The 27067-nt window shown below is 44.4% G+C and overlaps 1 protein-coding gene across 3 annotated transcripts in view; it reads right to left on the bottom strand.

Moving 5' to 3' along the window:
- LHFPL2 (LHFPL tetraspan subfamily member 2) overlaps window positions 1–27067 on the bottom strand; it is a 249449-nt gene that overhangs the window by 11594 nt on the left and 210788 nt on the right. The window lies entirely within an intron of this gene.

The following is a 27067-nucleotide window of genomic DNA, read 5'->3' as shown; positions in this document are numbered from 1 at the left end:
TATTCCTTACTAGACGGGGTGGCTTACTAGTCTAGCATCAGGTTTGAATATTTGGTGTCTCTAGAAATAAAATTCTGGCAGGGTCAACAGAGCACTTTGTCCTTCCACGTTAAGTTGAATGGCATGCAATTCAATGCACAGATAAACTTTCACACTAGAAGTCCTGATCCATGTAGTGTACCTTATCACTGTAATCAAGTATTACAAAACCAGATGAGGGAGCATGCACAAAAGCAGCCTTGGCATTACAAAAATGTGTGTATGGCCATGCTGACAAAAGCAAAAATACATACTAACCTCTCCCCCTCCTCCCAGAAATGAACATAGGGTCAGTGCAGGATCAGTTCAGATGCTCATCCAACCCTTCTGATGCCAAAACCAAACCCTACAACCAACAGGCCCTGGCTCCTCTCTACCTGAGTTCTGCTAGAAGAAATGGGGATGACCAAAGCCTACTACCCTGCAGCATCTGCAAAGGCAAGTGGCAGGCCCACTTCCTCCCCTCTAGTGTCCATAGGGGGTTGCTTAACCCTCTACTCTACCCATCAGCTGAGATCATGTTTTCTTCATCCCTCATAAAAGTCCAGATTCCACTAGGGGTGGGAGAAGGAGGATTGCTGATGGCTCCAAAGCAACTGATTTTGTTCTCTTGCATGGTTGGCTGTTCACTGTGCTGTCTGCTCAGCTTGCTTCCTGCATTTTCTCCTTCCTGCTCAATGACCAAGGGAACCAGGGTGTGCATCTGGAGAAGCCAGGCACTCAAAGCACAGTGCCTTCACTGGCTGCCAGGGAGAGAAGCACTCAGCTGCTCACCCCATATAGATACAGCCAGGATAGCAGCTTCTAACAACCGAGAGTGGAAAAAGCAGTTGCCTGTTATTTACGTTAAGCCTGACAATGTCCATGCCTGGTATGCCCTGTCCGCTAGTTAATTTAAATCTCTTTCTACATTTGGGGGAGGAGAAAAATGGCCTTTTCTTTGGTTATATCCTATTGCCACTCTTGCAGCTCCCACACAACTGCATTTGCTATGCTCCCTTTGATCTGCATTCTGCGGGATAAGCCCTGGGACACACACTGTGCTCCTGCACTGTGGGCAGCAAGGATGTGGGAGAAAGAGGAAGTACGATGGGGCAGAGAAGCAGGGGGGGGTTCAATGGAGGGCGACAGGAGAAACAACATGGGGGGTGTTAGTAACGTTCTATACTGGATGGCTGAGAGGTAGGAGCCTTCTTATCACAGCATTGCCAGAGGTTTGTGTTCGTTCCCCTCATCTGACACAATGTACTGCTACTGGCCTCTGTAGCATGTAAAATTCAGTGGTTTCCATGGTTAAATTTGTGGTCTTTGTCTGAGATACAGATCACTAGATCAACAGAGGCAATCACATGTGAACAAAAAGCAATTGCAGACTAGTCTGTAGCCAGATTGTCAACCAGAAAAATTACTCAGAAAATGGTAAATTCTGATTAATTTCCCACACCAGCCTTTACGCTGCAGCATAAGTGCCCTGATGTTTCTTCATAAGATCCCTATTTGATGGTGAAGATTCTTTTTCATGCTATAGCTGAACATCCATTTACTGCAATTAGTTTGAAAACAACCATTAAAATATTACCCAATGGCATGATGCTGAGAAGGGATAAAGCTCAATGGGAGCTGTGGGTGCCTAGCAGCCCTCAGATGAGGCCTTATGACCCCACTAGTCTTGAATTCAGCAGAGTCAATTATTTTCTATTTTCTTTACTTTCCTGCAGCACTGCCCAGCCCACATGACTATTGCCTGTTGCCATCTCTTCTTCTTTATTATTTATACTATGGTAGCACCTAGGAGCCCTAGTCACAGACCAGAACCCCACTGTGCTAGGTTCTGTACAATACAAAACAAAAAGAAGGTCCCTGCCTCAAGAGCTTACAATCTAAGTGTAAGACAAGAGAAAAACAGATGGATACAGTTAGGGAAGTACAAGGAAACAGCGAGACAGTGTTGGTCAACATGACAGGCAGGTATCAGCACGCCAATTTCTTTTATAGACATGATGCAAAAGAAGAATTTTAAGGAGGGAACTGCAGGAGGATAATGAGATAGACGTGTGGAGATTTATGAGGAGCTCCTCCCAAGTGTGAGGGGCAGCATGGGAGAAAGCACAAAGGTGTCTGAAAACTTAGCAAGTGGGCATGAAGGCTGCTATCATGGGCTGATCAGAGGCAGGAGTTGACATATTGATAGTGAGATGGTAGGTAAGGTGGGGACAGGCTGTGATGGCCCTTGAAATCGAACATAAATAGCTTATATAAGTAGCCACTGGAGGAATGCAAAGAGAAGGATGAGATTGTCAAAGTGATGAGTTAGGAAAATGATGTTTGCAGCAGAATTCTGAATGGATATGAATAGGGAAAGATTGCATTCATTGTGGCCAGAGAAAAGGACATTGCAGTGACTGAGATGGGTTTTAGCTGTGTGAATGCATAGGAAAAGCTGTATATAAGATATTACGCAGAAAGAATTGGCAAGATTTAGGTATAGTATGAATGTGAGGACCTAGAAAGAGGTCTGAGTCAAAGATCATGCCCAGAAAATTGTAGGATGGGAAGGGAAGGCAAGCTCAGGGGAGAGGGAAGGTCACATAATATTTTGTGAGTTTTCTCTTGGAAGAAATTGGGGAGATCCTGTGTGGAGAAAGAAATGAAGATAGGAGCATGGCCGAGACTGAAAAGAGAGTCACAGATCGTGAAAAGGTGGCTGAGATTGAAGACATGGGATTTAATAAAGTTGGAGATGTAGAGTGGGTTAGCTAAGCAGATGGCAAAACTGGAGGAGGAAAGAATAAATTTGTACTCGAGGAAGTCAGTCTGGTCAGAGGATCTCCACCAAAGATACTCCACAATGTGACAGCAGATGCAGCCAGAGCTCCAAGCCTACTAAGCCTGGCTTAGGTCACAAGTCAGTACCTGTGCCAAAACCTATCTGCTGCTGCCATGACTCTTCCACCCAAGAGCACTGCCAGCCAGAAAATGTAGCTATTTCTATGTAAAGTCATAAAGAAAACCCTTCTTTCCTCCCCAAGCTTAGCATATCCCCCTGAGAATGCTCTCCAGCTCTATACATCTAACGAGCCTAGCACCATAGTACCTAGGCACAGGATTTCAATCCATGACTCCTGGTTTTTAGCAGCTTGAGGTACATAATAAGGAGTATCAGTAAAAGCAGCATTAGCTTTCAGACTGGAAGAGCCCTTTTATCTAAACCCCTTAACAGCAGCCCTGTTTTAAAAAACTATATGAGTGAAACTTTTTTAGTGAAGTATTTAAACTGAATTTTAAAGCAGATTTTTAAAAAGATGTTCTAACAGTGAATCTAGCATACATTTACATCCAGAGAGAATAGCAACAAAAGAGGGCATCCTAGCACAGGCTCTTAAGTTTGTTCTCTAAATCTGCCCTCTCTGGATAGACTAAACTGGTCTAACCCTGAAATTTTGGAGTTTGGCTTCAATTAAATTTTAAGTCTGCATTATACAGATTTATGAGCAAACTCAATAAATAAGATTAAAGCATTTAAATATTTGTTAGTCATAGAAGAACAAAGCTCATATTTTAGTTGCATAATTTTATGGCAGCATAATCAAATCAAGCAACAGTGATCTCCACTCCTTCACACCAAGACTGACCTGGCTACAAGATTGAGTAAATATTAATGATGATTTAAAAAAAAAATCAGCTACTTACCCTTATCCTAGTGTATTTGTATAGCCCCCAGTCTCCAAGATACAGAGCACAACATGTAATTCTGGAATGTAAAAAACTTACTCCCATTCTGAAGCTGAGGCCTGGTCTACACTACGCGTTTAAACCGATTTTAGCAGCGTTAAACCGATTTAACGGCGCACCTGTCCACACTACGAGGCCCTATATATCGATATAAAGGGCTCTTTAAATCGGTTTCTGCACTCCTCCCCAACAAGAGGAGTAGCGCTAAAATCGGTATTACCATATCGGATTAGGGTTAGTGTGGCCGCAAATCGATGGTATTGGCCTCCAGGCAGTATCCCACAGTGCACCACTGCGACCGCTCTGGACAGCAATCTGAACTCGGATGCAGTGGCCAGGTAAACAGGAAAAGCCCCGCGAACTTTTGAATTACATTTCCTGTTTGCCCAGCGTGGAGCTCTGATCAGCACGGGTGGCGATGCAGTCCCAAATCCAAAAAGAGCTCCAGCATGGACCGTACGAGAGATACTGGATCTGATCGCTGTATGAGGAGACAAATCTGTTCTATCAGAGCTCCGTTACAGAAGACGAAATGCCAAAGCGTTTGAAAAAAATCTCCAGGCTACACAGTGCTGCGTGACAAGGGTAACGGAAAGCCAAAGAATCAAATGGACGCTCATGGAGGGAAGGAGGGGGTACTGAGGACTCCAGCTATCCCACAGTCTCCAGCAGTCTCTGAAAAATATTTACAGTCTTGGCTGAGCTCCCAATGCCTGTAGGTTCAAACACATTGTCCGGCGTGGTTCAGGGGATAGCTCGACAATTTACTCCCTCCCCCGCACATGAAAGAAAAGGGAAAGAAATCGTTTCTTGACTTCATTCAGTGTCACCCTATGTCTATTGAATGCTGCTGGTAGACGCGATGCTGCAGCAGTGAAGAGCAGTATCCGCTCCTCTCCCCTCCCCGGTGGCAGATGGTGCAGTAGGACTGCTAGCCGTCCTTGTCATCAGCCCGTGAGTGCTCCTGGCTGGCCTCAGGTGAGGATGGCTGGGGGCGCCTGGGTAAAAATAGGAATGATTCCCGGTCATTCCCAGTAGATGGTACAGAACGGCTGGTAACCGTCCTCATCATAGCAACTGGAGGCTGAGCTCCATCAGCCCCCTCCCTTTCCTGTTTAAAGAAAAGATTCTGTACTGCCTGGACTATCATAGCAGCGGGATGCTGGGCTCCTCTCCCCCGCACCGCTTAATGTCCTGCCTGGACTGTCATAGCAGCGGGATGCTGGGCTCCTCTCCCCCACACCGCTTAATGTTCTGCCTGGACTGTCATAGCAGCTGGAGGTTGCCTCCCCCTCATTTTATCTCACTAACAAGTCACTGTTTGTTATTCCTGCATTCTTTATAACTTCATGACACAAATGGGGGGACACTGCCACGGTAGCCCAGGAAGGTTGAGGAGGAGAGAAGCAACGGGTGGGGTTGTTGCAGGGGCAACCCCCGTGAATGGCATGCAGCTTGTCATTTCTGCGGGATCTGACATGGAGCAGCTGTGCTCTCTGATACACTGGTTCTCTAGTACACTTGCCCTGTATTCTAGGCAGGACTGACTCTATTTTTAGATACCATAAAGGAGGGATTGACTCGGGGAGTCATTCCCATTTTTGCCTTTGTGCCCCTGGCTGACCTCAGCCAGGGGCACCCATGATAGTAGCAGACAGTACAGAATGACAGATAACCGTCATCTCATTGCCAATTTACAATGGCAGCAGACAGTACAGAACGACTGATAACCGTCTCTGCTATCATGCAAAAGCAAATGAATGCTGCTGTGTAGCGCTGCAGTATCACCTCTGTCAGCAGCATCAGGTAGACATAAGGTGACAGTAAAAAAAAAAAGCTGAACGGGCTCCATGGTTGCCGTGCTATAGCGTCTGCCAGGGCAATCCAGGGAAAAAGGGCGCGAAATGATTGTCTGCCGTTGCTTTCCCAGAGGAAGGAATGAGTGACGACATTTACCCAGAACCACCCGCAACAATGATTTTTGCCCCATCAGGCACTAGGATCTCAAGTCAGAATTCCAAGGGGCAGGGGAGACTGCAGGAACTATGGGATAGCTACGGAATAGCTACCCACAGTGCAACGCTCCGGAAATCGACGCTAGCCTCGGACCATGGACGCACACCGCCGAATTAATGTGCTTAGTGTGGCCGCGTGCACTCGACTTTATACAATCTGTTTTACAAAACAGGTTTATGTAAAATCGGACTAATCCCGTAGTGTAGACGTACCCCTGAGTTTCCCCTGAAAAAGCCTTTTGTGTTCTTGTGATAATTTATAGCTTCAAGTTAACATCCAAAGTACCTCTGCTCACGTAGGTTTGCGAGAAGAAATGTGTCTGTGTCTCAGTTACTATTTCATACCATATTTTTAATCCCCTAGTTTAAAAAACTGTATACGAATTTTCTTTCCTCAAATTTCTTTTTTGTTAATTGCCTTCTTCGTGTCACCCTCTCGTTGGGATGTCATAAACCAGGAAGAGGATTAGTAGGGAAGGCTACCTACTACAATCCATTCAGCAAGATGACTACAAACAAAACTAAAAAGCTCAAAGCTACAATGCTCTCTCGCACCACGACCAGGAAACCTGTGCATATACGAGAGCTCTGATTTAAGACTCTTTGATATAAGTCTATTTCAACAAAGAGTACTGCCTTATAGTTATTACCCACTCTGCCTAAATAACACTTGCTTATCAAACTCAAAATCTCTGGCTTCCAAAAGAAGCCTTAAAAAGTGGAAAAGGCCACTTCATTATTTAGATTGCTTCTACTCAGAAAATATACTGTAGTCTAACATGTAAACATCAACCCTTCTATATTTGGATGATGTAAAAGCAAACACTCTACCCCACCTCAGAACACAAAAACAAAAAATCCTAGGTCGCTGCATAAAATTATCAGTATCCACAGAGTAAAACGTATTTTTGTGAAAACGAATCTCTTGAAAAAGACATAGCAATGCTTTGCACATTAGTATTGCAGTCTTCCTCTCCCCCTTCTCGTTTGATTAAGATTTTTTTTGTCCCGAAGACACAGAAACTGTGATAAACTCGTTATGCAGGGTTTTGATATTCAGTGGGGGCGGGGGGGGATGCAGACTACCATTGTGGAAAAACAGCAATTTGATTAACAAACTTCAGCACAAATTTGTCTCAGTGTGTGCTAGTCAGCATTTAGGGTAAGATCTGAGCTGCAGCAGAACAGCCGCCTTTTTTTTTTTTTTTTTTTTTTGTGACGTAAAGCAGATCCCCTGGCCTGACCTTGCAAAACAACCCCTTAGGAATGTAGTTACCCTGCTGTTTATTTGGATAAGTGGAGGCGCACTATTTAGTTCTGACAGAGTCTCCCATGCAGCTGCTGTTGTGCTGTATTAAACACAGTGTATATTAACAAAGCCAATTTCCATTGCAAATCCTGAAACTATCTTCTCATTCCCTAAAGAAATTGTGAAAAATCTCTGAACTTGAGGAAACAAGAAATTAACCAGATGTGATCAATGAGGTGGCAATGTAGCAAGTTCCCAAGGAACAGAGATACACTACTGCATTATTTAAAAAGAGGAGGAAGAAAAAATGGGTAAGACTGTGTGAGGGGATCTTCTCCCATAAAAGCATGGGGGAATTTATGCAGGTAGGTTCCATCAACACTAATTGTATTGACTGCATTCATCCCCTGCATACCGATGGGAGATTAGATTAGACCGCTAGCCCCAAAGGCATTTAACCAACTAGAAAAAGTAAACTTGCCTCCATTACTCAATGTCACACTTCCATTCTGTCAAAACATAAATGGCAAACATCTGGATGTTTTTCTATCTAGAATACATGCACAAAGCAGCAATCTCAATTTAGCTCTAAGAGACCAGGCATGGGGACTTTTTTTTCACAGACACATGGGGTTTTCCAACACAAACAATGCCTGTGAAGGACTTCACCAACCTGCAATTAACAAGTTCTTCTGCTCCTGCTAATAACTCAGGTACTGAGCAGTCAACTGACAAGGAATTTGCAGTATAGCCTCCTCCAGACAATACTTCCTCAATTATAATTTATCAATGATCCACTTATATTTTAAGGTGATTATATCAAACTGTGTGGGCTCTGAGACTGGTGGACTCAGTCACAGAAATCCAAATCTGAGAGGAAAAAGGTAGGGAATTACTGGACAAAGCCTTACAGTATTCCAAACCCTGAATGAGGATATTTAAGAAGAAGAAACATATGCTAAATTACCTGGAACACTGTGGGCTTGGCTACACTGGAGAGTTGCAGTGCGGGTGGTGGGTTTACAGCGCTGCAACTTACTCACCGTCCACACTTGCAAGGCACATACAGCGCTGTATCTCCCTGGCTGCAGTGCTGCTTGTACTCCACCTCTGCCTGGGGAATAACGATTGCAGCGCTGGTGATGCAGCGCTGCTCTGCCAGTGTGGCCACCAAAAGCGCTGTTATTGGCCTCCAGAGGTATTCAGAGGTATCCCAGAGTGCCTGCTCAGCCACTCTGCTCATCAGTTCGAACTCTACTGCCCTAGCCTCAGGTGACCCACCCTTTAAATGCCCCAGAAATTTTAAAAATCCCCTTCCTGTTTGCTCAGCCAGGTGTGGAGTGCAATCAGTGAATCTTTCCAGGTGACCATGCCTCCACGCGCCAAATGAGCCCCAGCATGGAGCAATGGCGAGTTGATGGACCTCATCAGTGTTTGGAGGGAGGAAGCTGTGCAGTCACAGCTGCGCTCCAGCCGTAGGAATTACGATACCTATGGGCAGATATCAAGAGCCATGCTGGAAAGGGGCCATGACCGGGACATGCTGCAGTGCAGGGTTAAAGTGAAGGAGCTGCGGAGTGCCTATTGCAAAGCCCGCGAGGGAAACCGCCGCTCCGGTGCTGCCCCCACGACCTGCCGTTTTTACAAAGAGGTGGACGCGATACTTGGGGGTGACCCCACCGCCAAGCCGAAGACCACGATGGACACTTCAGAGCGGGGGGGAGGGAGGAAGAGGGAGAGGAGGAAACCAAGAGTGAGGGTATTGTGGTGGGGGGAGACACCCCGGAGTCCCAGGACGCATGCAGCAGCCAGGAGCTCTTCTCAAGCCAGGAGGAAGGTAGCCAGTCGCAGCAGCCGGTACTTGGTGAAGGACAAGCAGAGGAGCGGGTTCCCGGTAAGCAGCTTTTATTTTCAGGATGGAAATGTTTCGGGAAAGGAGGGAGGGTTAGGGCTGCATGCATGCATGCCTAGATGGGGAATAGCCCATTGATGTGGTCTATCACGTCGCAGTAATCGGCCTCGGTAATCTCTTCAAAAGTTTCAGCCAGAGCGTGGGCAGTGCGCTTGCGCAAGTTTATAGGGAAAGCCACTGTGGTCCTTGTCCCAGTCAAGTTAACGCATCCGCGCCACTGTGCCGCGAGGGGTGGGGGGACCATTGCTGCACACAGGCAAGCTGCATATGGGCCAGGGCGGAATCCGCATTGCTGTAGAAGACCCTCCCGCTCTTCCCAGGTGACCCGCAGCAGCGAGATATCCTCCAGGATTAACTTCTGTGGAAAATGTTGGGAGAGTGTTCACTGTAGGTGCCCCCTGCAGCTGTTTGCTTTCCCCAATGCACAGAAACCCCAGCACAGCCCTGAAGCAATCAGTCCCCCTTACTCACCATTCGGGGCTCCTGTGGGTTATGTGTGCTCTCTTTGTTATGGGAAAATTATGCTATTGTGAAGACTGTAAACTCCTTCACTGTGTGGGAATAACTGTCTGAGATATAAACAATGCTGCCTCTGTTAACTGTTGCCTTTTTTTCCTTTCCACAAGCGACCTTGACTTCTCGGCTGCCCGTGTTATCAACAGCTCAAAGACTCCAAAACCTGCGGAAGAAGCCGCGAAAAAGCAAAGATGACCTGCTGCAAGCAGTTATGGATCACTCTGCCAGAGAAAATAAAAAACTGCAGGACTGGAGGGAAAGGGAAAGCAGGATCCGCCAGAGAAACGCAGCAGCCAGGAAGAAAAGCACAAAGCAGCTGATAAGCATCCTGGTGCGCCAAACGAACTGTATCCAGGCGCTCGTAGCCATGCAGCCAGAGCACTACCGCACCGGCCCCCACCGTCCCAAAGCTCTTTCCCTTGTGCCCCAATGTCAGCTCCAAACTCCCTTCCCCAGTATCCAGGTTCTTACCTCCACCAGCTGCCTCCAACACCTGTACGTTCACCAACCAGCCCTGAGAACTACGACCCTTACCCTCTGCACTCAACCCCCATCACCATGCAGTATAGGCATCCTGAAGTGCAGCAGTCATTGCACAGCACTCCAGACAGGACATATTCAAACCTGTGACTGTACAGTTCCCCACCACACTCCCCTGCCCTTTTAGGTTCCCAAAACGTTGTGTGTCTGTCAAGAAAGTTATTTTCTTTTCAGTAAATGAATTCTTGGCTTTGAAAACAGTCTTTACTATTGCAGAAAGTCAAAGATACCTTAGCCCAGGAAAGAAACAGGCACTGCAAATCAGCTTAGGAAAAACAGATTCCTACTAACATTGTAACCACTGCACTTCATTCCCGTGCAAGTTGGTTTTCAGCCTCAAATTCCTCCCTCAAGGCATCCCTAATCCTTGAAGCCCTGTGTTGGGCCTCTCTAGTAGCCCTGCTCTCTGGCTGTGCAAAATCAGCCTCCAGGCGCTGAACCTTGGAGGCCCATTCCTGACTGAATGTTTCATACTTCCCTTCACAAATATTATGGAGGGTACAGCACGTGGATATAACCGCAGGGATGCTGCTTTCCCCCAAGTGGAGCTTCCCATACAGAGATCGCCAGCGCCCTTTTAAATGGCCAAAAGCACACTCCACAGTCATTCAGCACCGGCTCAGCCTGTAGTTGAACCGGTCCTTGCTCCTGTCAAGCTTCCCTGTATACAGTTTCATGAGCCAAGGCATTAATGGGTAAGCGGGCTCTCCAAGGATCACAATGCGCATTTCAATGTGCCCTACTGTGATCTTCCGGTCTGGGAAAAAAGTCCCTGCCTGCAGCTTCCGGAACAGGCCAGTGTTCCGAAAGATGCGTGCATCATGCACCTTTCCAGGTCAGCCTGTGTTAATGTCAATGAAACGCCCACGGTGATCCACAAGCGCCTGGAGAACCATAGAGAAATACCCCTTCTGATTAATGTACTCAGATGCTAGGTGGGGTGGCGCCAGAATAGGAGTATGTGTCCCATCTATCGCCCCTCCACAGTCAGGGAAACCCATTTGTGCAAAGCCATCCAGAATGTCCTGCATGTTCCCCAGAGTCACGGTTCTTCTTAGCAGGATCTATTAATGGCCCTGCAAACTTGCATCAAAACGATTCCAACAGTCAACTTTCCCACTTCAAACTGGTTCCTGACTGATCGGTAGCTGTCTGGAGTTGCCAGCTTCCAGATTGCAATAGCCACCCACTTCACCACCGGCAGAGCAGCTCTCAATCTCATGTCCTTGCGCCGCAGGGTGGGGGCGAGCTCAGCACACAGTCCCATGAAAGTGGCTTTTCTCATCCGAAAGTTCTGCAGCCACTGCTCGTCATCCCAGACTTCTATGACGATGTGATCCCACTACTCAGTGCTTGTTTCCTGAGCCCAAAAGCGGTGTTCCACAGTGCTGAGCATTTCCATGAATGCCACAAGCAATGTAGTGTCGTACACGTCAGGTGACTCGCTATCATTGTCGGACTCCTCATCACTTTGGATCTTAAGGAATAGCTCAACTGCCAAACGTCATGTGCTGGCAAGACTCGTCAGCATATTCCTCAGCAGTTCGGGCTCCATTTCCCACAGAAATCGCACTGCACAGAAACCGTTGGGAGAGTCACAATGGCGCCAAATGTGGATGGAAAAATAGGGACTGCTGGGATGTGAAGCGATGCATCACGGGGCGTTGGGACAGGAAGCAGAATGACCCGCACCCTTCCGTCCCCTTCCCACAACCCACAGCACCAAAATGGGACGAAGTGCTCTGTGGGATAGCTGCCCATAATGCACCACTCCCAACAGTGCTGCAAATGTGTCCACTGCAGCGCTGGTAGCTGTCAGTGTGGCCACACTCCAGCGCTTTCCCTACACAGCTGTACGAAGACAGCTGTAACTCCCAGCGCTGCACACCTGCAAGTGTAGCCAAGCCCCGTGAAATAACCAGTCTCTCAGACTTGTGTGCACAGCAGATCTCTTTGAATCTAGAGAGAAAACTAGGCTGTAAGAACGATCCTGCTATTGTTTGTATTTTAATTCTGTTCCAAATCCAGACTAAGACTTTTATGTAGACAGACCATTGCAGCATTTTCTTTGAAGGGTTCCACCATGTTCCATCAGCCAATAAAAGGGGCTTGGAAAATGGTGTTTCCTTCTGAAAATGTCGTGTTACTGTTACCCGCAGCCCCTATATTTATTGTAACTGACAGAGATTAGAGGGGAGAAATTATTCCCACTCCCACCCTGCAATCATAGGCACTGACAGAGCTGGAGCACCCATGGGGAAAAATTGCGACAGCCACGCTCCCCTCCCCACCTCACCCCACCGCACCCCACCTCTGTCTCCTTTCCTGAGCACGCCGTCCCGCTTCTCTTCCTATCTGCCAGTGCTTGCTGCCACAAAACAGCTGTTTTGTGGCATAACAAGCTCCGGAAGGGAGGGGAAGGAGCAGGAACACAGCGCACTCAGGGGAGGAGGCAGGGCTTGGGCAGGGATTTGGAGAAGGTGTTGGAATAGGGGCAGGGAGGGGGCGGAGCTGGGTGGGGACTTTGGGGAAGGGGTTGGAATGGGGGTGGGGCTAGGGGCAGATGAGGGTCAGGCACCCACTGGCACCAGCAGAAGTCGGTGCCTATGCCCCAAATGCATTTGTGTAATTGACACCACTTTGCCTATAGTCAGTGTCACTATTTTGTTCCTGGTGCATACATTCTCCAGGTCTGCAGGAAGGTGTTCACCGGTAACAGCAGCAGCAGAATTGAAACAAAGTAGACAGACAGCAAGAAGCAGGCAGGTGTGTGGACACTGGACAATGAGAAAGGGGAAGAATATGAGGAGCCTTGGGCCTGAACACCTTTGGTGATGTTAATCACCAAAAGACCCTTCTAAACATAAAATAGGGAAATAAAAAATCCATAACTATTTCAAAGACTCAGTCAATGTAAAAAAACCCCACACTGACAGTGTCCATTTAAATCATAAAACTGAGCTCAGACTTACAAAGGCAGAGTGGAGACAGGAGACTTAGGAAACAGGACTGTTGAAGTGGAAGCCGCTATGCAAAATGCTACTCAGCAGATTGCTCAGCCTACTTGAGTGATAGGAAGGAGAGACTCACTAATTAATTCCAGACTAGTGGAGCCACATGCAGATACAAATACATCTGGAACAGCTTCCACCTGAGACAAGAGATTGAAATTTTTAAAGTGGTGGCCAGGCAAATTCTCAAAACTGCTTAGACTGTGTTTCCAAAATACCTTTAAAAAGTTCCTACCCCTATGTGACTATCAGAAGAAAAAGGAATTCCTTCACAGTTCCCTTCTTCAAAACAGACTGACCAAGAGAATAAACCCTCTTAACTTTCAGTCCTAACTAAGCTAATCCTTTTGTTCATGAAGGCTACCCCTTTATTGTGAATAGGGCAAGTTTTTCTTTATTTAGAACCAAATCTGTGTAAGCTCTCTACTCATTCAAAACAGAAATAGGATGGTAGGAGGGGGACAGATGCAGAAATTGGGACTGCAGGTTGTGTGTGAGATGGAAGAGAAGGCTAATAACCAGGATACTATGTACTACTGTGGGAGTGAAATATACACTGCCACTACTAAATGAAACTAAAGTAAATCAGAGTGCTTGTAACCCTCCATGTGGGTTCTTTTGACAGAATGACAGCAAGGCAGGTGCTGCCTGCATGGCTTTGGCTATTGGTACAATGTAACTCTTCTCTGTCACACTTGTTGGGTGGACTGCAACCCATTCTTTTAACAATAAAGGTGTGCATAAGGCATAAGCACCCACTCTCTATCACCTTTTAACACTGTGGTTAGACTCCCTGGTAGGTGAGGGGAAGAAAATTGGAAGCAAACTAATGATTAAAAAAAAGACCCAACCCCTCTCACGGGTTGCAGAATAAATTGGATGTGTGGACGAGCCTTGCTGTGCTTCAGAATGGTTCAGTGAGAGTGATAGCCCTGCTGGTAAGAGTCAAGATTAAACATCACATCCATGAAAACTGAAGAGTTTACAAGATTTCAGCAATACAAAAAAATGTATTAAGTGCTATGTTTGACTTGGGCGCTGTATAAATAATAATTAAATACTCCTACCACTACTACTAATTTCCCCTCATTCATTTCAACCCTTCTCATGGGAGTGGTACCCTAAGGATTTAAACTTTCTCTTGCTTCACAAGTTCCTCTTGAGATCCCGGTAACATAGGTACCTTATCCTCCTTCCCATGGAGAACCTGCTGAGATGTCTTTGAAGCTACAACTCAGTTCCTTAATTAGTAGGAGTTGTTGCTACTGAACAACTCAAAGCATTCCAGCTTTTCTCTTCATAAGCTGAATATGCTCCCCCTCCTCCTCAGACTTTCCAGCTCATGGCAACACAGGAAGGAGTACAAGGTGAGGATTGTGACCCACATCTCCTGCACAACAGTGTAGACACAAACACTAATCTAGCCACCAGTCCAATTTTAGGTCAATTTTCACTCTGACCTACTGGGGCAAAATGGAGCATTCAATATTTTTAAAGATTAAGAAGCCTTGAGAATGAGTAGAGGCTCATTCACCTGCACGTCTACTAATGTTATATATGCCATCATGGGCCAGCAATGCCCGCCCCCCCTGCCATGGACATGAGCCAAACCAGACAGTCCCTACGCAAAAGAATAAATGGACACAAATTGGACATCAGGAGTGGTAACATACAAAAGCCAGTAGGAGAACACTTCAATCTTCCTGGACATTCAGAAACAGATTTAAAAGTAGCGATACTTGAACAAAAAAACTTCAGAAACAGACTTCAAAGAGAAACAGCAGAACTAAAATTCATTTGCAAATTTAACACCATTGCTTTGAGCTTGAATAGGGACTGGGAGTGGCTGGCTCATTACAAAAGCGGCTTTGCCTCCTGGAATTGACACCTCCTCATCTATTATTAAGAGTGGACTACATCCACCCTTATCGAATTGGCCCTGTCAGCACTGGTTCTCCACTTGTGAGTTATCTCCCTTCTCTTCAAGTGTCATTATATAATGCCCGCATCTGGTTTTTTATCCACGAAAGCTTATGCCCAAATAAATCTGTTAGTCTTTAAGGTGCCACTGGACTCCTTGTTGTTTTCCTGAATTATTCTGGCAAAGCAGCAGCAAAGGAAAACAACAATGGCTGTTTCACAACACTAGATATAATCCTTCCCACCACTGCAACACTGGTGCATGCCAGCCCCCTGACTAGCATATACAAGTTGTATCCTGCTTATTTGAAAAATGAAAAGCACATGCCTGTCATGCTACTTAGGGATGGCTAAATCAACATTTTGGTTTTCTTACAAAATTTAGAAGGCCTATGGGTTGGTTCTCTGTTGTGAAAAGGCACTGTGACACAGCAATAGTAGTATAAAGTGCAGGAGTAGGCAACCTATGGTACATGTGCCAAAGGCGGAACACAAGCTGATTTTCAGTGGCACTCACAGTGCCCGGGTCCTGACCACCGGACCAGGGGCTCTGCATTTTAATTTAATTTCAAATTAAGCTTCTTAAACATTTTAAAAACCTTAATTTACTTTACATACAACAATAATTTAGTTATATATTATAGACTTATAGAAAGAGACCTTCTAAAAACGTTAAAATGTATTACTGGCATGCAAAACCTTACATCAGAGTGAATAAATGAAGACTCCGCACACCACGTCTGAAAGGTTGCTGACCCCTGGTAAAGTGGGTCCAAACAGAACCCCAGTAGTATTCTGTTCCTCCTCTATAAGGAGGTTCCTTCACTGGTACACAACTGCTGGAGTAGTGCTTCTTCAACCCACCTTCCAGCCACAGAGTGGGTTGGGAGGAGAGACAGACAGAAGGAGGGAGTATGGACAGAAGAAGCAGAGTGTGAGCTGTACCAGGTGAGGCTGCTTTACCAGACATCAAGGAGTGGGGGCCCAGACTACGGAAAGAATAAAGGTGGCTCAAAGCATCATTGTTTCCTCCCACTGCCACTTGCCATTCCTATACCAAGATCAAGAACAGAGCACCTAACTGACAGTCAGGTCTTCAGAGCTAACAGAGATGCTTTAAACTATTTCTTGTTTTTAATTTTGATGAAAAATCTTCAGTGGTTATAAACTAAATTTATAGTTTAAATAGTCCCTTGCAGTGTTTGCACCCTACATGTTACAACAGGTTAGACTATGGCTACATCTAGGCAGCAATTTAAACACCTGCAGTTGGCTCGGATCAGCTAACTCAGGCTCACAGGACTTGGTCTCTGGTGCTGTAAAATTGCTGTGTAGACACTTGGGCTCAGGGTGGAGACTTAAGTCTCTACACGGCAATGTTAGCCCTACATCCCAATTCCCATGAGCCTGAGTCAGCTGACCTGGGCCAACCACAGCCGTACCATGGATCTTTTATTCCAGCATAGACATAACCCTATGAGATCTGGAAGTGAAACTCACTATTCTATTATGCTTGTCCTAATGTGTAAAAGAGGGCAGTCTGAACTGTATTACCTAAAATCTTAGAAGAAAAAACAAGGGTTTTAAAAAGTGCCCCACTACCCCTTTAGCCCGGCTACTGGAGACTTTCAGCACAGTTAATGGAATCTGGTATTCATGAGTGGCAAGATAAAAATGTTACTCAATGGAAAAAAACACTCAATGCAATCCCATTAAAGAGCCTACAAGCTACATTTCCTAGGAGTGAAAACAAAATAAGGTCACTGCCAAACCTAATCAGTGAAGATTGAAAGTGTATAATCTGCTGGGCCTCCAGTGACACACCAAGAGTTACTATGACCCCAATGAAGAATCAGTGTGTTCATACAGGCATATCTTGGCAACATCAGAAATGAACTGACCGGGAAATCTAGCCTAATAGAAGTAATGTCTTCAAAATAAACACTCATGAGCTGTAATAGCACCAGTTCTAGTAGGTCTAGGAATGTCCTGGTATCCTGGTTGGTTTTACTGTTTCTTTTATCCAAGTTATCTTGAACCCCTCCAGATTCTGGTCACCTGAAGGACCTGTCATCCAGCTGAGTTTGTGACACAGCAGGTACTTATCTGACCTTCAGCCTTTCACGTGTTGCCACATTTTCTCCTGTACTCCAAAATACACCTCAGTGTTGGCCCCCATCACATGAAACATCAAGCCAGCCCTCTCCCACATTCAGATCCATGTGCCATTAGAGCTCGCTCTGACTCCATGCTATGCTGTGATGAGAACAAGCATTCAAGCAGCTCAGCTGCATGGAAAGCCAAATGGCTACTGGCCCAGCAGCAAGGCTTCTCACCTCCCTGGAGAATACCAGATTGTGGCTGGGTACAGATGGACTAAAGAGCCTTTTGTTCTTGACTAGGAGGGTGAGGGAAGGGTGGGAGAAAGGAAGTAGACTCAGAAAGAACTGCTACAGCATATGGAGTGGGGAGTCAATGTGGAGCAGAGAGAGTGGTGGGGAAGCAGATGGGGAGGGCCAGGGAGAAAAGAAAAGAGGAGAGGATGAGTGTTGTAAGAAAGAGAAGAAATTAGAAAAGGAGCAGAGAGGAGTGAAAGAGGAAGAGACAAGAGCAAGAAAAAAGAGGTAGTACTTCGAGCAGGGGGGGTTACATATTATATTTATAATACACAATCACAAATAAAGATGATGAGTCTGCAGATAGAGAGTAAAAATACTATAAAAAGGCTGTGACAGAGAAAAAGCCAGAAGGATGCAGAATGGTATGTATTTTTTTTCTCTCACTCAGTCCTGTACTGAACCATGTCCTAGTTTTATTCTTAAAAAGGAAGCGAGGGGAGTGTTGGGTTCCCTTTTCTCTCTCTCTCCTCCTGCCCCGCAAATTCAGTTGTCAACGCCCGCCTCCTCTCTACACCCACACGTGCCATTTGCCCAAACTCATATTTTGTTTTGGATACATAAACACATTAACCTCCCTGTTTTTTCAATGTGTCATCATTTATCACTGAAATGGAAAGAGGCACAATGACCAAAAATTTGACTTTTGTAAAAATTGGAATTGTTATAAAAATAATAAAGGCACAAGGAACACACACACATCCCTAATATGAGAAAATCTTCATTAAATCACACAAGACCATGTACAACATGCTCCAAACAAACTCTGCACAACTGTTTCTTATAGGGATATATTTATACAATGTTTCTTTTAAAGTCAGTCATACTGTACCTTTACTTCACTGGCTGTTTAGCATGTTATATACTTAGCATTAGCACAGCTTTCCTTCTTTGGCATATTCCTCCTCTCTTCCTCCACACAGTGGTCCCCTGAGTCTGAACTTTCAGCAGCCAAGTATGTATTAGCTGTCACATTGGCATTGGGCCATGTAAGTTAGAGGAGGCCTTATACCACACTATTCAGAATGCTATAGAAGTTAACGCTCTGTCAGGATTTCCACTATATCACGTCCCCACCACACACACATTTTGTTTGTTTGTTTTTTGAAGAATTTAGAACACTGGCATTAGACAAAACACTGTAGGTTGAATATTAGAAGGAAACACTTGTTTTCAAAATAAAATAATAAAGGTTTGGGCTGCATTTCCACACTTCTGTAAAAACAAATAGGTTTACTGGGTCTGGTTACCTTACTGCATCCACTTAACTGAATTGCTGCTTCTGTTTCAACACACTGCATCTTTTTCTCCACCCCATTTGTCTAGCATCTGCTTCTATTAGTCCACAAGCAGCAAGACTCCAGGCAAATCCATGCCATATCTTACCTCCCTGCTCCCTAGCATGTCCCTATTTCCCCCAGCAGAGTCTGCCTCCTTAGGGCTGGTCTACACTACGGGGGGAAATCGATTTTAGATACGCAACTTCAGCTACGTGAATAACGTAGCTGAAGTTGAATATCTAAGATCGGATTACTCACCCGTCCTCACCGCGGGGGATTGATGTCTGCGGCTCCCCTTGTCGATTCCGCAACTCCGTTGGGGTTGGTGGAGTTCCGGAATCGATATAAGCGTGCTCGGGGATCGATATATCGCGTCTAGATGAGACGCGATATATCGATCCCCGAGCAATCGATTTTAACCCGCCGATACGGCGGGTAGTCTAGACATTGGAGGTGGAAAATAAGGCTATGTCTAGACTACCCGCCGTATCGGCGGGTTAAAATCGATTGCTCGGGGATCGATATATCGCGTCTAGATGAGACACGATATATCGATCCCCGAGCAATCGATTTTAACCCGCCGATACGGCAGGTAGTCTAGACATAGCCTTATTTTCCACCTCCACTTACAACTTCTGATCACTAAGCAACCAGCGCTGTAATTCCAAAATCCTCCTTCCCTTAGATTCTCTCTAGCAGCTCCCATCATGCATTCCACAGTTCCACAGCAAGTTCTAATAGCCCCACTCCATTACAAGACCGTATTTCCTCCAGTTTACCTCCCAACCCCAAAGGAAACTCCAGTACGTTTCCACCCCCTCTGTTTATCCTCGTCTCAACAGCAAGTTCTGACTGACCCCCTGCTTCCTTCTCAGCTTTCTCAGCAATTCCAAATTCCCACCCTGTATCCCAGCAGCTCTCAATCACACCTCCCTGCCACACCACAATTCCCAGAGAACTAGCCATTTCTACTCCCCTGCACACATCCAGTCCTGACTACATCTGGATTCCACCACTCACCACATGCAATTCCAGATCCATCCTTGGCTCCCAGCCACAAATAGTTCACATCTCACACATACAAATGCATGAAGTTCAGCTTGCATTCCTCTTCCTCTGGGAACAATCTCCCAAATGGGAATGAAGGCAGAAGCTGTAGGCTTAAGTCCCACTTCAAGTTGGTCACCCAAACATGCTAACACAAACTCTTCCAGCACTGTGGGGTTTTAGTTGTTCATGCAAGTCATGGGTGGGTTTGCCACAATAAAGAGTGCTAGAAAATGACAGGCTACGCCTTGAAAAATAACAGGGTGGGAAAAATTTTTGAAGAGTGGCTACATTTAGGTGCCTATAAAATTTCAAGTTGTCCATGTAAATGGAGAACTAATTAAGCTCTTTGTTACAGGAAACACCAACGTTAATTATCCATAAGGCATCATACACATTTACGGCACTATATAAACAATAAAAATAGCTTGGATATCAAAGATAAAAGAGGGTACTTTGGTGCCCATAAACTGTTCAGTGTGGACTGAGATGGTTAGGGGAGTGTTACAGCTTTTTATGCATTCATATGAAATATTGATTGTTCATGGCCGGATTATTTTATGTTTCACTATAATAAATTGCATTAACATCTTATCTCAGTAGACTTCTAATCTGTTTAATTCTGAACTTTGATCTCCTCTCTTTATTCTGACTGCACCTTCCTTTCTCCTTCCCAACTTGTTTTCTGTCATCAGCACATTTCAGCAATTGGCTGCACATTTATTCCTCCAAATCACTGATCTGCCATGAGAATGTAATAGTGACCCTTGTTGCACTCCCCTAACAACCTCAAATCCACACTGAACTGTGTGTGTGTCTGACACACACACACAGACACACAATATTAATTTAGTGTGTCTGGCACTAAAATTCAAGCACATTTAGTACTTAAGTTTTTTTGAAATGTTTACTATATTTTATTTAATAAGCCAGTTTAACAAGAATTTAAATTAACTTCTTTATATTATATTAAATATATTGAAAGAGGGAACATATTTAAGTCTGAAACTTTCCTGAGGCAACAAGGAGAGATGCTAAAAGATTGTCTCTTTCTCTATAGGAGATACACAAAACAAAAATAAATTATGTCTATAAGCTTTCAACAAAAAACACATATTACATCACCTACACTAAGCGTTATTCTAGCACTATCTTTTTCAGCAGCAGTGATTATGCTGTTATGCACAGCTGGATTCAAATGTGGATTAGAGAGTTTTTGAAGGGATGATCTTATTTGATTGTTCCTAATTGCCTGTCACTAGGTTACTGGATTTTCTTGTCCTATAGTTTAAAAGCTGGGTAACATGTTGGACTTGGCAGATGTACACCTGCATTCTTGAAGTCCACAGCAGCAATTTTTTAGACATAATTTGTATAGCTACAATGAACAACTAGTTTACATCCTGACTACATCAGCTAAAAACAGCCATGCTTTGGAAAAAATGGAGTCTGGACAGATGCTTGCTAAGGAAACTGGAACTGATATTGCAAAGCTTGTGGATGGAGGGCACCCAACTGTGCTGTCATGACATATTAAAATGGATGATAGAGAGCTGCTACTAAAATAATCAGAGATGGGATTATTGTACCAAGTTGCAGCAAATACAAACAATTGAAAAAACAGTTTTTCTTCTTAAGAGAAATCCAGAGAGGCACAAATTCACCCTAAATCACTGTTATTAACAAAAAATTAGATCAGAAGTTCCCAAACTGTGCTCTGGAGAGCCCTTAAACCGTGGTCTGTGGAAGGAACAGGAGAAGCATCATGGAGAAACATGACTGCTGAAGAAGAGGATAGGATTACAGGGAGGGAACACTGAAGGGGACAAGGGGGATGGAGGATGGAGGGGACTTGTGATGGCGCAGTGGGTTCCTAGAAAGGGCTTCAGGTGGGAGGAGGCGAGATCACCTGACTGACAACTGTTCAAAGCAAACTGAGATTCAGCTGTGAGGGAATGGATTTGATTCCAAGTGTGCACTGAATATCACTGGGGGAAACTGATGTTCATTGTGAAGTGGAAATTCATCCTCTGGGAGTGGAGATTTTTTTTTATTTGTCCTGGGATAAGGGAAATTGCGAGGCAGGCAAGGAACTGATGGTAAGCTGCAAAGCTGATAATGGCTTGGTAAGTGGAGAACTGTGATCACTACTACTGACAGGCTGAGAATTTGCACATCCTCTTATATTAATGTTACCCCATCTGCCCCTTGCCACCCAGGCCAGCTTGTTCAGTTCAGCACCTGTTATGTCTTGTCTTCTAGATGCTAAGCTTTTTGAGGTAGGCACTATCATTTATTATATGTTTGTACAATGCCAAACACAATGGGAGTCCCCACCTGATTGTGGCCTTTAGCTGCTAATGCAATGTAAATGTTAAATAATAATATGGGGTGGAATTGGCTTTGAACGTAATGGTGTGGAGAACAGATTTTGAAGAATGAGAGTCCCAGTTTGGCAGCAGGGAGGAGGACAGGGAAAGGTAGTCCCCTAGATGGCTCCCTAAAAAAAAAAAAACAGTCCACACTATGAAAAGGTTTTAGGACCTGTGGGCTACATAATCCATTTAATAGGCCTGGCTGGTAATATATTCTTGTTTCAGCAAAGAAAGGCAGTTATAATTCAAATGGAAGTAACAAATTAAACTGCCTTTCCAATATATTAAGAAACATCATTTTATTTATTTGTAAAGCTCTGTCAGAGTGACCTTGTGCTGTTCCCCAAACGGAAACAGACTGGCCTGTTGAGGTCTCAGAGTTCAGATAATGTCAAGTTATTCATGCTGCTAATCTGGTCCCATTGTTCTGACATGTGGATAGGGTGTCACTGAAGGTCTCTAAGCCCCAGCCCACACATTCATAAACCAGTCTGAAATCACTAGAGCAGATGCCTGTTCAGCCAAATTCATATAAATGCACGACAGTATCTGCCTAGCATTCTGACTCAGTGCTGTCTATTTACTATCTATTTGGAGCCTAAGGTTCACTTTTTTTTTTAATACCTATAAGGTTGATTTTAAAAAAAAGTTTATAATGACCAATCTCATAATGAAACTAAATTATACCAGAGATTGAAGTCTGATGTTACTGTAGGAAACTCTGCTTTTTAGAACAATTTATAGTGTCAATCAGGACACAAGAATAAGGAGTAAACATGAATGTCATGATCGGAAGGTGATTTATTAATATAATCCACTGAGATTTTAAACTTTTTCAGCAGGGATTAGATTTTCTTTAAGGGTGTATACACTGCTTAACACACTGGGGTCCCAAGTCCTGATTGGGGCCTGTAAGCACTACTGTAATGCAAATAAATAAATGATGATAATATGCACGTATGACTCATGGACTGTTGATAATTAACTACCTACAGCTTGATAGTTACTATGACAATCTACCTGGATTTATTTGCTTATCAATTAATATATGTATTTTAGAACAGTGCATCATTTACCCCTAGCATTCCAAGTGATTCAGTTGCCTTAAAAACAGATTGCATGCTTCACAAAGACACGCAAATGAATGCTTGTCCAGTTTCCTAGATGCTAGGTGGTAATTATTTATCTAATGATATGGTTCCACTCTTTGGAGCAGATGACAGATTCGTTTCTTGATGGCATGATATGTTTACAAAATTAAGACTGCCAGTTAATATTTCTGCACTTCCACAGTAAAAGGAATTAGTCTTAAAAGTGAGTGCTGAAAGACTTATTCCACTACAAATGAATTCCACGATTTTGGAAGGGCCTTTTTAAAGACGCAGATTTTTTTCTATTAAGCTTTATATTTCTGATTGTCTACAACAAACAAAAACTCTCTGTCAACTAGATATGTGTGTGGCTCCCACCGACCTAAACAGGAGCTCCAGACATGTGTCCAAGGGCAGAAGTTGAACCAATGCCATAACAGAAGAGATGCATTTTTGTAATCTACAGTTTCACCTCAGACAACTCCCAGGTTACAACCTAAGCTGCTAGACAGAAATGATACATCCGGTGTCCATTATTGTTTTTTTTCATGATGAATTCCAGGAATAGATTAACTTGCAGAATGTTTTAATTACATTAAGTCCTTGTAGCAAAGATATAGAGATTTTAAATGTGATTACGTCTGCTAGATCCTTGGTTCCTGTAAATGCTTGTGCTGTGGTTGGAGCCTGAAGAGCGAGCATCACATCTTTGAAGAAAAGATGTACCACATAACTGCAAGGTTGTCCTCTCTCTCTCTCTCTCTCTCTCTTTCTCTCACACTCACAGAGAGAGAGAGAAAAGCAAAGCTACTTCATGAATATTATTCCCCTTGCTTATTTACAGAATTACATTTGAAAGATCAGAAACTTAAGACAAGGAGTCAGGACCATGCATGGCTGTCCTTTACAAGCTTTGATAGCTGCAGCATTACTCTAGATGTGGGAATATTGTTATAATTCTGTTACTTAAAGTTCAACCATGCTGACAGCTGTCCTTCTTGAACCATTTGGTTAAATGTTTTCCAAAATCAGGAACTGAGAAAATTAAACCTCACAGCTGTTACAAGTCATCAGCAAAACATTTTCAGTCATCCAGATACAGCAATACTATCGGCACAAAGCAGCAATGCATTCAGTAAAATTAATCTTGAGAGAACAAATCACTAGTCACAAGATGGCTGGCTGCAAATAATTATATGGGCCTTTACCATAGCAACAGTTTAAATAATGTGACCTTTCAATTACCCTGGTTCATTCTATGTGGATTTATCTACATTATAAGAAGGAAGTGCTTCCATTCATAGCACTTCTCAAAAAGAGGAACTGACATCTTCCCTAACACATGAGAAACGCTTTACCCATCAGATAGCTCAATTCTTGAGACCATAATTCTTCCCAAAGGCACAGCTGGTTCAATTATAAAACATATAATTCTTTTTCTCATATTCCCTTTTCAGATGCAAGTAGAATTGGTCTCCAGTCCAGAACAGTCTTTCAAGATTCAGAAATCTGCCTCCTACTAATTTTGAAATTAGAATCTTTATAAATATTCACATCATTTTAAAATGAAGGGAATATCAGCCCAGCAAAATGACAGCTGACCTGCTAATTTCTGAAATAAGTGGCAATTTAAAAAAGCGAAAAGCTAAAACGTACAACGAGATGCTACAGCTCTGACATTCAGGCCATGGCTACACTAGAGAGTTGCAGCGCTGGTGAGGGGGTTACAGCGCTGCAACTTAGGATGTGGCCACACTTGCAAAGCACGGCCAGCGCTGCAACTCCCTGGTTGCAGCGCTGGCTGTACACCCGGTCGAGCCTCGGGTGTAGCGATTCCAGCGCTGGTGATGCAGCGCTGGTCAGCAAGTGTGGACGCCCACCAGCGCTTTTATTGACCTCCGGGGTATAAGGAGGTATCCCAGAATTCCTGTCCACAACAAACCGGAAGAAAGGGAGAGCTCGGAGTTCAGCCAAACTGCTTATTTAAAAAACAAACACAGCTCCTGTTTGCTGAGTGAGCGGAGGCAGGCAGGGGAATTACTTTGGAATATTCACAGCTGTTTGCTTGAAGAGAGAAACAGCACGCTCACACGGCAGAGGGGGAGGGGGAAGTCCGTGTTGAGCAGATGCTTATCTGGTCTGACGGCTATTTAGGAGTACATAATTTGCATTTAGTGAATGAGAGAGGGGTGGGGGAAGGGGGTCAGAACTTTTAAAATGATTGAAGGTAGGCACTGTGTGTCTTCCAGTCCTTAGAACTTGCAAGGCAGGGAGCTGAGAACAGTGTCAACTCCAAAAATCCATTCTCTCTGTCTCCTCCATGCTCCCTGTCACATTCCACCCCATCCCCCTCTTTTGAAAAGCACGTTGCAGCCACTTGAATGCTGGGATAGCTGCCCACAATGCACCACTCCCAACAGCGCTGCAAATGCTGCAAATGTGGCCACACTGCAGCGCTGGTAGCTGTCAGTGTGGCCACACTGCAGCGCTGGCCCTACACAGCTGTACAAACACAGCTGTAACTACCAGCGCTGCAGAACTGTAAGTGTAGTCATGGCCTCAGACCTGTATATTTTTTGCATTTGTGATGGTGAATTTCCAAAATGGAGTGGTCAGACCAAAGAGGTGCCATTTTTATTGTAAAAAAATCCCTTTGCTACTGGTATGCCACCATCTACACAGGTGAACTGAGAGCCAATGTAGGGCTCTTGTGCCTTGAAGGCACAGCCTTACACTGGAGGTGGCAAGCATATGCCTTTATTCTGGATCTCCAGGGAGTGCAGGGGAAGCTACTACACCACCCCATTTCAAGGTGCAATGCACACTGCACTTGTACTCTGATAACTCTGCTGGCTGCTGCCAGGCCTGACCTTCTCCTCATCCCATTTTGGTAAGTCATGAGTCCTAGCTAGGTTTACAGAGTCCCGGAGCTCATTTGCATGCAGCCAGAAGAAGGCTCTTTACACACTCCCAACAATCCCATGTATCCTGCTAAGCATAAACTAGCCTGCAACTGAGCACAAAATATAATTAGCTTTAGAAAGAATTAAACTTGCACTCTTGCATTCCTCTCACCGTGCAGCCAACACGCCTAAAATGAGAATCAATTTGAAATGCCAACTGTCTTTTGAACAAAACCCTTTTCTATAGTTTGAACATATCTGATTGAGAGCACAGCCCAGAGGGTGAAGAAAAGACCTCTGTACATATCCTATTTCCTGCTGCCACCCTGGTGACTCCCCAATAGATCCATGAAGGTCTTTATGGTTATATCTGAAGATAGCCTCTGTCCTGAAATGATCAGAGCAGAGTGTATAATACAAAAAAAGTGGTTTTTTACACTGCTTATTAATGAAAGCTACCAGAACTACTAGCTAACATCCACTGAAAAGGGAGGAATTTAGTATTCATTTTTTGATCTCACTGTACAGAATTTTTGTTAAGCTCCAGGAAATATGCAATAAAACTGAATAATATCGGACCAAATTTCTCAGGCAACAGAAATGACAAGTCACCAGAAGCCAATTCATTTGTTTAGTTCAAATGACCATCACTTAGGCAGTGAAAAGGTAGAATCACCTCTTCAAAAGCAACTGAAGTCCCCGATGAGTGAGGAAGGGTCTTATTTCCAGAAAGTACCTTGGGTCAAACTGTGTTCTTGGGTAAGTCCATGCATGCAAATATAGCCCTAACACTGGGATTTACTCTCACCACGACCCCGAAGTGAGAGAGAGACAGACACAGAGAACTGCCTTCAGAACTAATGGAAAAATCATTAAAGGAGTGAGAGGCAGACACACTATTGTTGGTGCCAGCATTTGCTAACAGCACAGAGCAAAGCTAAGGAGAGAAGTGCTTGTTACTGAAATACACTTTTCAGACAGAAGAAAGACTTGAACAGCAACACAGGAAACTTTGGTCTGTTCACCTTGGCACAGCACAAT

Source organism: Gopherus flavomarginatus, chromosome 3 (assembly GCF_025201925.1).
Source record: "Gopherus flavomarginatus isolate rGopFla2 chromosome 3, rGopFla2.mat.asm, whole genome shotgun sequence".
In the NCBI taxonomy this organism is placed as follows: Eukaryota; Metazoa; Chordata; order Testudines; family Testudinidae; genus Gopherus; species Gopherus flavomarginatus.
This window is presented reverse-complemented; position numbering and strand designations above follow the sequence as displayed.